This window comes from Triticum urartu, chromosome 1A, assembly GCF_056163025.1.
Source record: "Triticum urartu cultivar PI428250 chromosome 1A, HENAU_Tu73, whole genome shotgun sequence".
NCBI lineage: Eukaryota > Viridiplantae > Streptophyta > Magnoliopsida > Poales > Poaceae > Triticum > Triticum urartu.
In genome coordinates this window covers 223,587,301-223,595,490 of record NC_141873.1, presented here as the reverse complement: position 1 = coordinate 223,595,490, position 8,190 = coordinate 223,587,301, and positions in this window count along the sequence as shown.

The following is an 8,190-nucleotide window of genomic DNA, read 5'->3' as shown; positions in this document are numbered from 1 at the left end:
TTGACTACAACGGTTGCCGATCACCGCCTGCTGCTGGGTAAGAACTGGTAAGAATTTGAGATTTGCCTGACGGATTTGTGACACCCGCCACCACCACCTCTTGTTAGTATTCCGTAGGATCATATTCTTGTGTGTTTTCTATTGTTGCTAACCATGGCAGGATCACAAGCCGACGAGACTGACTGGGAGAACATGACGAATCAGGAGTTGCATGATAAATTTCAGCAAATGATGAATGGACAGGTGCAGGATGTACTAAACAGATTTGAAGAGGCCATGGAGAAGATAGATGACATGGAGAAGACGTTCGAAACAAAGCTCGATGACAGGTTTAATGAATTGCTCGCGCGTCTTCCACCACCACCACCGGCTGCACCTAACGCACCTCTACAACAACAACAACGGCGACTACCTACACATCGTGAAACAGCCCTCCGCCGAGCGAGCCGTCTCCCTCTTGCACCTGGCCAAACTGTTGGTGCTGCTGTTGCTACTTCTGTGGCTCCTGCTGCTGATGCGGAGGAGGATGATTTTGCTGGCGATTACGAGGATGAGGTTGATCAAAATCAGAACTACGTGCCACCACCAGCACAGCAACCATCAGGTCGTCCACATGCAAATAATGGCAATGGTAGGGCTCACCCTCAGGTACGAGATCATGACCATCTCCCTAAACTAAAATTGAATATTCCACCATTTGAGGGTAGATATGTTCCTGATATATATCTTACTTGGGAGTTAGAAACTGAACAACGATTTACATGTTTACAATATCCCGAGGAGAGACGTGTTCCTGCTGCTGTTTGTGCATTCACTAGTTTTGCATGTGTTTGGTGGTCTGAGCATTGTAGATTATATCCCATTCCTGCTACTTGGGCTGCTTTGAAAACTGCTATGCGTACTCGTTGGGTTCCACCATATTATCAACGTGAATTACTTCAAAAATTGCAGCGCTTAAGACAGGGAAAAAATTCTGTAGAAGAATATTATCAGGAATTACAAACTGGCATGATTAGATGTGGTATTGTTGAGGAGAATGAAGCTATGCTTGCACGTTTTATGGGTGGATTAAATAGAGAGATTCAGACCATTCTAGAGTATAAGGAGTATACTAATATCACTCGTTTATTCCATCTTGCTTGTAAAGCTGAACGTGAAGTGCAGGATCGACAGGCATTGGCGCGGACTAACTTTTCTGCAGGTCGACCTTCATCATGGGCACTACGTGCATCATCTACTTCCACACGTTCTGCTACACCGGCACCTCCGTCGGCTACCACCTCCAACCGTGATACAATAAAGCAGGCACAATCACCACTATCTGCCAAGAGCACACCTTCTGGGCCTGCAAAGAGCTCTTCTTCATCCATGGCATCATGATGAGGACATCAATACCATTGTTACACCCACAGCCCCTACTGTTACATATACTGGACCAATTACTAGAGCTCGCGCACGCCAATTAAATTACCAGGTACTTTCGTTTCTTGGTAATGATTCTAATGTTCATGAGATTATGATGCTGCCTAAATTGGATACATTTGTTTTGCTTACAAATGAAGGGCCTAGCTTGGAGAAGGATGAACATTGGAGCAAGAACACGAATGGAGTTGATGGCATGCGCAAGGGGATCAAGAACGGAGTTACAAGTGATGATTTCAGGACTTTGAAGCCGCCATAAGGAGTGCATGAAGCCTTGGACGAAATATAAAAGATGCCACTTCATAATATTCGTCCATAGGCTATTCTAGGTGCTGCGTCACCTTATTAATGGGCCAGGCCCATGTAATTTCGAAATACTTAAGTATAGGCTATTTTTAGAGTCCGTATGTGTGGGGAAACAAGAGTTAGGGTTGGTTTCGGACCCCACCCTCAAGGGCCACGAAATTCCCCTCTCTTCCTCCATATATACATGATGAGGACATCAATACCATTGTTACACCCACAGCCCCTACTGTTACATATACTGGACCAATTACTAGAGCTCGCGCACGCCAATTAAATTACCAGGTACTTTCGTTTCTTGGTAATGATTCTAATGTTCATGAGATTATGATGCTGCCTAAATTGGATACATTTGTTTTGCTTACAAATGAAGGTCCTAGCTTGGAGAAGGATGAACATTGGAGCAAGAACACGAATGGAGTTGATGGCATGCGCAAGGGGATCAAGAGCGGAGTTACAAGTGATGATTTCAGGACTTTGAAGCCGCCATAAGGAGTGCATGAAGCCTTGGACGAAATATACAAGATGCCACTTCATAATATTCGTCCATAGGCTATTCTAGGTGCTGCGTCACCTTATTAATGGGCCAGGCCCATGTAATTTCGAAATACTTAAGTATAGGCTATTTTTAGAGTCCGTATGTGTGGGGAAACAAGAGTTAGGGTTGGTTTCGGACCCCACCCTCAAGGGCCACGAAATTCCCCTCTCTTCCTCCATATATACAGCCCTTAGGGCGTCGTTTAGACTGGGGGGTTTTGTTTAGATTAAAAGTTCGCCATAGCTGCAACTTCGCGTACTTCGTTTGTGTCCAACGACCAGACCAAGACGTCACAGAACCCCACCTTGATCAATAAAGCTTTCATCTTATATTCGCAATATCCAGATTGCAATCTCAGTTTCTTGCTTGTTCTTCGTTTGCTCGCAGGAAACAGGCCCTCGTGGTCAGGTTGATCGTGCTCCGGCGTGGTCAATAACCCCTCGGAAGTTGGTTTAGCGATTGCTAAGGCGCGACGTCTCGCACGTTCGTAGTCGGATCGTCAAGGTCGACTCCCACAGAAAACGATAGCCACCATCTCATCGAAACATCGGGACACCTTTGCCTCTATCAAGTGGTATCAGATTTCCAGGTTGCTCGGTGAGATTTTACAGTTTTTCGTAGATTAGATTGAGTCTGTTCTTCATACCTACAGTCCACGAAAAAGCCACAAAAAAAATTAGGGTTAGTTCATCATATCCGAACCAATCTGAGCCTTTGCATAATCTTTTTAGGGTTTTTGCTTTGTTGAATTTGCGGTTGCATCGTCGTGTCAAGTTGCTGGTCTTAGAGTCTAGTCTTTTAGAGTTTCGAGTTCTGGTCATAAGTTGTCACGCCGCCATCATCATCGCCCATCTACCACTTTTGCTTATCCGCCACCGCTTTGAATCCATATCCATATACCACCACCAATCCGTATCCATATACCACCACCAATCTGTATTCATATACCACCACCGCTACCATATACCACCACCGCTGCCATATACCACAACCATATATCCACCACCAATCCGAGTTCTTCTCATATTAGGTTTGTTCTTGAGGTCAATCTCAATTCCGATTCGTGTTTCCTTGCCTGCGTAGGTCTCGAAAAAAAAAAAAAAAAAAAAAGAGTCTGGAGACCCCCGGGCAGTTTTTAGGCCAAAATTTTCTCGGGCAAAATTTTTTTTTTCCCTATCCTATTTTTAGGCTTTTCTGAGTCTTTTGAGCCACGTGCCATCATAGTGATTTTTTGTCGCACTTTTTCGTCGTCGCTGCCCTGATTTCCGAAAAAAAAAGTGGAAAAAATTTTTTCGTGCCCATACTATCAGTTTGACGAGGGAAGAGTTTTGAGACACTCGCCGTTATAGTAATTTTTCGCAAAAAAAAAAAAAGAGGAGCGCAAAAAAAAAAAAAAGAGGAGCGCAAAAAAAAAAAAAGAGGAGCGCAAAAAAAAAAAGGAGCGCAAAAAAAAAAAAGCGAAAAAAAAAAGTTCCAGAGTGTGCTTTTCCCTTATTTACGTGCAGCGCCGTGATTTTGTTAGTGTTCTAGGCTCGCGTCTCTAGCACGGTCTAGCCTAGGACCAGCACAGTACCGTCGTTGAGCGTTTATTCAACTTTGCATCTCTGAATTGATTATTGCTGACCCTTTTTGCTACCATACTATAAGCCTTCCCAGCTCCACATACCTCTACGTCGTGCGTTTGACTCTCCCTGGCAATCGCTCTATCCAAGCTTTTGAGAGTTTTGACTACAACGGTTGCCGATCACCGCCTGCTGCTGGGTAAGAACTGGTAAGAATTTGAGATTTGCTTGACGGATTTGTGACACCCGCCACCACCACCTCTTGTTAGTATTCTGTAGGATCATATTCTTGTGTGTTTTCTATTGTTGCTAACCATGGCAGGATCACAAGCCGACGAGACTGACTGGGAGAACATGACGAATCAGGAGTTGCATGATAAATTTCAGCAAATGATGAATGGACAGGTGCAGGATGTGCTAAACAGATTTGAAGAGGCCATGGAGAAGATAGATGACATGGAGAAGACGTTCGAAACAAAGCTCGATGACAGGTTTAATGAATTGCTCGCGCGTCTTCCACCACCACCACCGGCTGCACCTAACGCACCTCTACAACAACAACAACGACGACTACCTACACATCGTGAAACAGCCCTCCGCCGAGCGAGCCGTCTCCCTCTTGCACCTGGCCAAACTGTTGGTGCTGCTGTTGCTACTTCTGTGGCTCCTGCTGCTGATGCGGAGGAGGGTGATTTTGCTGGCGATTACGAGGATGAGGTTGATCAAAATCAGAACTACGTGCCACCACCAGCACAGCAACCATCAGGTCGTCCACATGCAAATAATGGCAATGGTAGGGCTCACCCTCAGGTACGAGATCATGACCATCTCCCTAAACTAAAATTGAATATTCCACCATTTGAGGGTAGATATGTTCCTGATATATATCTTACTTGGGAGTTAGAAACTGAACAACGATTTACATGTTTACAATATCCCGAGGAGAGACGTGTTCCTGCTGCTGTTTGTGCATTCACTAGTTTTGCATGTGTTTGGTGGTCTGAGCATTGTAGATTATATCCCATTCCTGCTACTTGGGCTGCTTTGAAAACTGCTATGCGTACTCGTTGGGTTCCACCATATTATCAACGTGAATTACTTCAAAAATTGCAGCGCTTAAGACAGGGAAAAAATTCTGTAGAAGAATATTATCAGGAATTACAAACTGGCATGATTAGATGTGGTATTGTTGAGGAGAATGAAGCTATGCTTGCACGTTTTATGGGTGGATTAAATAGAGAGATTCAGACGATTCTAGAGTATAAGGAGTATACTAATATCACTCGTTTATTCCATCTTGCTTGTAAAGCTGAACGTGAAGTGCAGGATCGACAGGCATTGGCGCGGACTAACTTTTCTGCAGGTCGACCTTCTTCATGGACACCACGTGCATCATCTACTTCCACACGTTCTGCTTCACCGGCGCCTCCGTCGGCTGCCACCTCCAACCGTGATACAATAAAGCAGGCACAATCACCACTATCTGCCAAGAGCACACCTTCTGGGCCTGCAAAGAGCTCTTCTTCATCCATGGCATCAACAGGGCAGACACATGATATTATTTGTCGACGTTGCAAGGGTGGAGGTCATTATGCGAGAGAATGCCCATCTAAGCGTGTGATGATTGTTACCGAGGATGGTGGGTATGAGTCCGCTAGTGACTATGATGAGGAGACTTTGGCTCTTATTACACGTGACGAACACGGTGGAGACGATTCTGATCATGAGACGCAATACATGGCTCCTGAAGATGCTGACAGGTATGAATGTTTAGTTGCTCAACGTGTTTTGAGTGTGCAGGTTACACAAGCTGAGCAAAATCAGAGGCATAATTTGTTCCATACAAAGGGAGTTGTGAAGGAACGTTCTGTTCGCGTGATCATAGATGGAGGGAGTTGCAACAACTTGGCTAGCATCGAGATGGTGGAGAAGCTATCTCTCACCACAAGACCACATCCACATCCTTACTACATCCAATGGTTCAACAACAGCGGCAAGGTTAAGGTAACACGTACTGTTCGTGTGCATTTTAGTATCTCTACATATGCTGATTATGTTGATTGTGATGTGGTACCTATGCAAGCATGTTCCTTATTACTTGGTAGACCATGGCAATTTGATAAAAATTCTATTCACCATGGTAGAAACAATCAGTATACTCTTGTTCATAAGGATAAAAATATTACTTTGCTTCCTATGACTCCTGATTCCATTTTGAAAGATGATATTAATAGAGCTAATAAAGCAAAACAGGAGAAAACTAAGAGTGAAAATCAGATTGTGGCAAAAGAATTTGAGCAACAAATGCAGCCTAATAATAATAAACAATCTAGTGTTGCTTCTGAAATTAAATTGAAAAGTGCATGTTTACTTGCCACCAAATCTGATATTGATGATCTAGATTTTAGCAAATCTGTTTGCTATGCTTTTGTGTGCAAAGAGGCATTATTTTCATTCGAGGACGCGCCTTCCTCTTTGCCTCCTGCTGTCACTAACATTTTGCAGGAGTTCGCCGACGTCTTTCCACAAGACGTGCCACCGGGATTACCACCTATTCGCGGGATTGAGCATCAAATTGACTTAATTCCAGGTGCATCATTACCCAACCGTGCACCATACCGTACCAATCCAGAGGAGACGAAGGAGATTATGCGTCAAGTACAAGAACTGCTCGACAAAGGTTATATACGCGAATCCCTTAGTCCTTGTGCTGTTCCTATCATTTTAGTGCCGAAAAAGGATGGTACGTCGCGTATGTGCGTTGATTGTAGAGGCATTAATAATATTACTATTCGTTATCGTCATCCTATTCCTAGGCTAGATGATATGCTTGATGAATTGAGTGGCTCTACAATATTCTCCAAAGTTGATTTGCGTAGTGGTTACCATCAAATTCGTATGAAATTGGGAGATGAATGGAAAACAGCATTTAAAACTAAGTTTGGATTATATGAGTGGTTAGTCATGCCTTTTGGGTTAACTAATGCACCTAGTACTTTCATGAGGTTAATGAACGAAGTTTTACGTGCCTTCATTGGACGTTTTGTGGTAGTTTACTTTGATGACATATTGATTTATAGCAAATCTTTGGAGGACCATTTGGAACATTTACGTGCTGTTTTTATTGCTCTACGTGATGCACGTTTGTTTGGTAACCTTGGAAAGTGCACCTTTTGCACCGACCGAGTATCTTTTCTTGGCTATGTTGTTACTCCACAGGGAATTGAAGTTGATAAAGCCAAGATTGAAGCTATTGAGAGTTGGCCGCAGCCCAAAACGGTCACACAAGTGAGGAGTTTCCTTGGCCTCGCTGGTTTCTATAGGCGTTTTGTGAGAGATTTCAGCACCATTGCTGCACCTCTCAACGAGCTTACAAAGAAGGATGTACCTTTTGTTTGGGGTACCGCACAGGAAGAAGCCTTCACGGTATTGAAAGATAAGTTAACACATGCTCCTTTACTCCAACTTCCTAATTTCAATAAGACTTTTGAGCTTGAATGTGATGCTAGTGGAATTGGATTAGGAGGTGTGTTATTACAAGATGGAAAACCTGTTGCATACTTTTCTGAAAAATTGAGTGGGCCTAGTCTGAACTATTCTACTTATGATAAAGAATTATATGCTCTTGTTCGGACCTTAGAAACATGGCAACATTATTTATGGCCCAAGGAATTTGTTATACATTCTGATCATGAATCTTTGAAACACATTAAAAGTCAAGCAAAACTGAACCGTAGACATGCTAAATGGGTTGAATTCATTGAGACTTTCCCTTATGTCATTAAACACAAGAAGGGTAAAGAAAATGTTATTGCTGATGCCTTGTCTCGTCGTTATACTATGCTTTCACAACTTGACTTTAAAATATTTGGTTTGGAGACCATCAAGGATCAATATGTTAATGATGCTGAATTTAAAGATGTATTGCAGAATTGTAAGGAAGGGAGAACTTGGAACAAGTTCGTTCTTAACGATGGATTTGTGTTTCGTGCTAACAAGCTATGCATTCCAGCTAGCTCCGTTCGTCTTTTGTTATTGCAGGAGGCGCATGGAGGAGGATTAATGGGACATTTTGGCGTCAAGAAGACGGAGGATATACTTGCTACACATTTCTTTTGGCCAAAGATGAGACGGGATGTTGAGCGTTTTGTTGCTCGCTGCACTACCTGTCAAAGAGCTAAGTCACGACTCAATCCTCATGGTTTATATATGCCTTTGCCTGTACCTAGTGTTCCTTGGGAGGATATATCTATGGACTTTGTTTTAGGTTTACCTCGAACAAAGAAGGGGAGGGATAGCATATTTGTTGTCGTGGATAGGTTCTCGAAAATGGCACACTTTATACCATGTCATAAAAGCGATGAT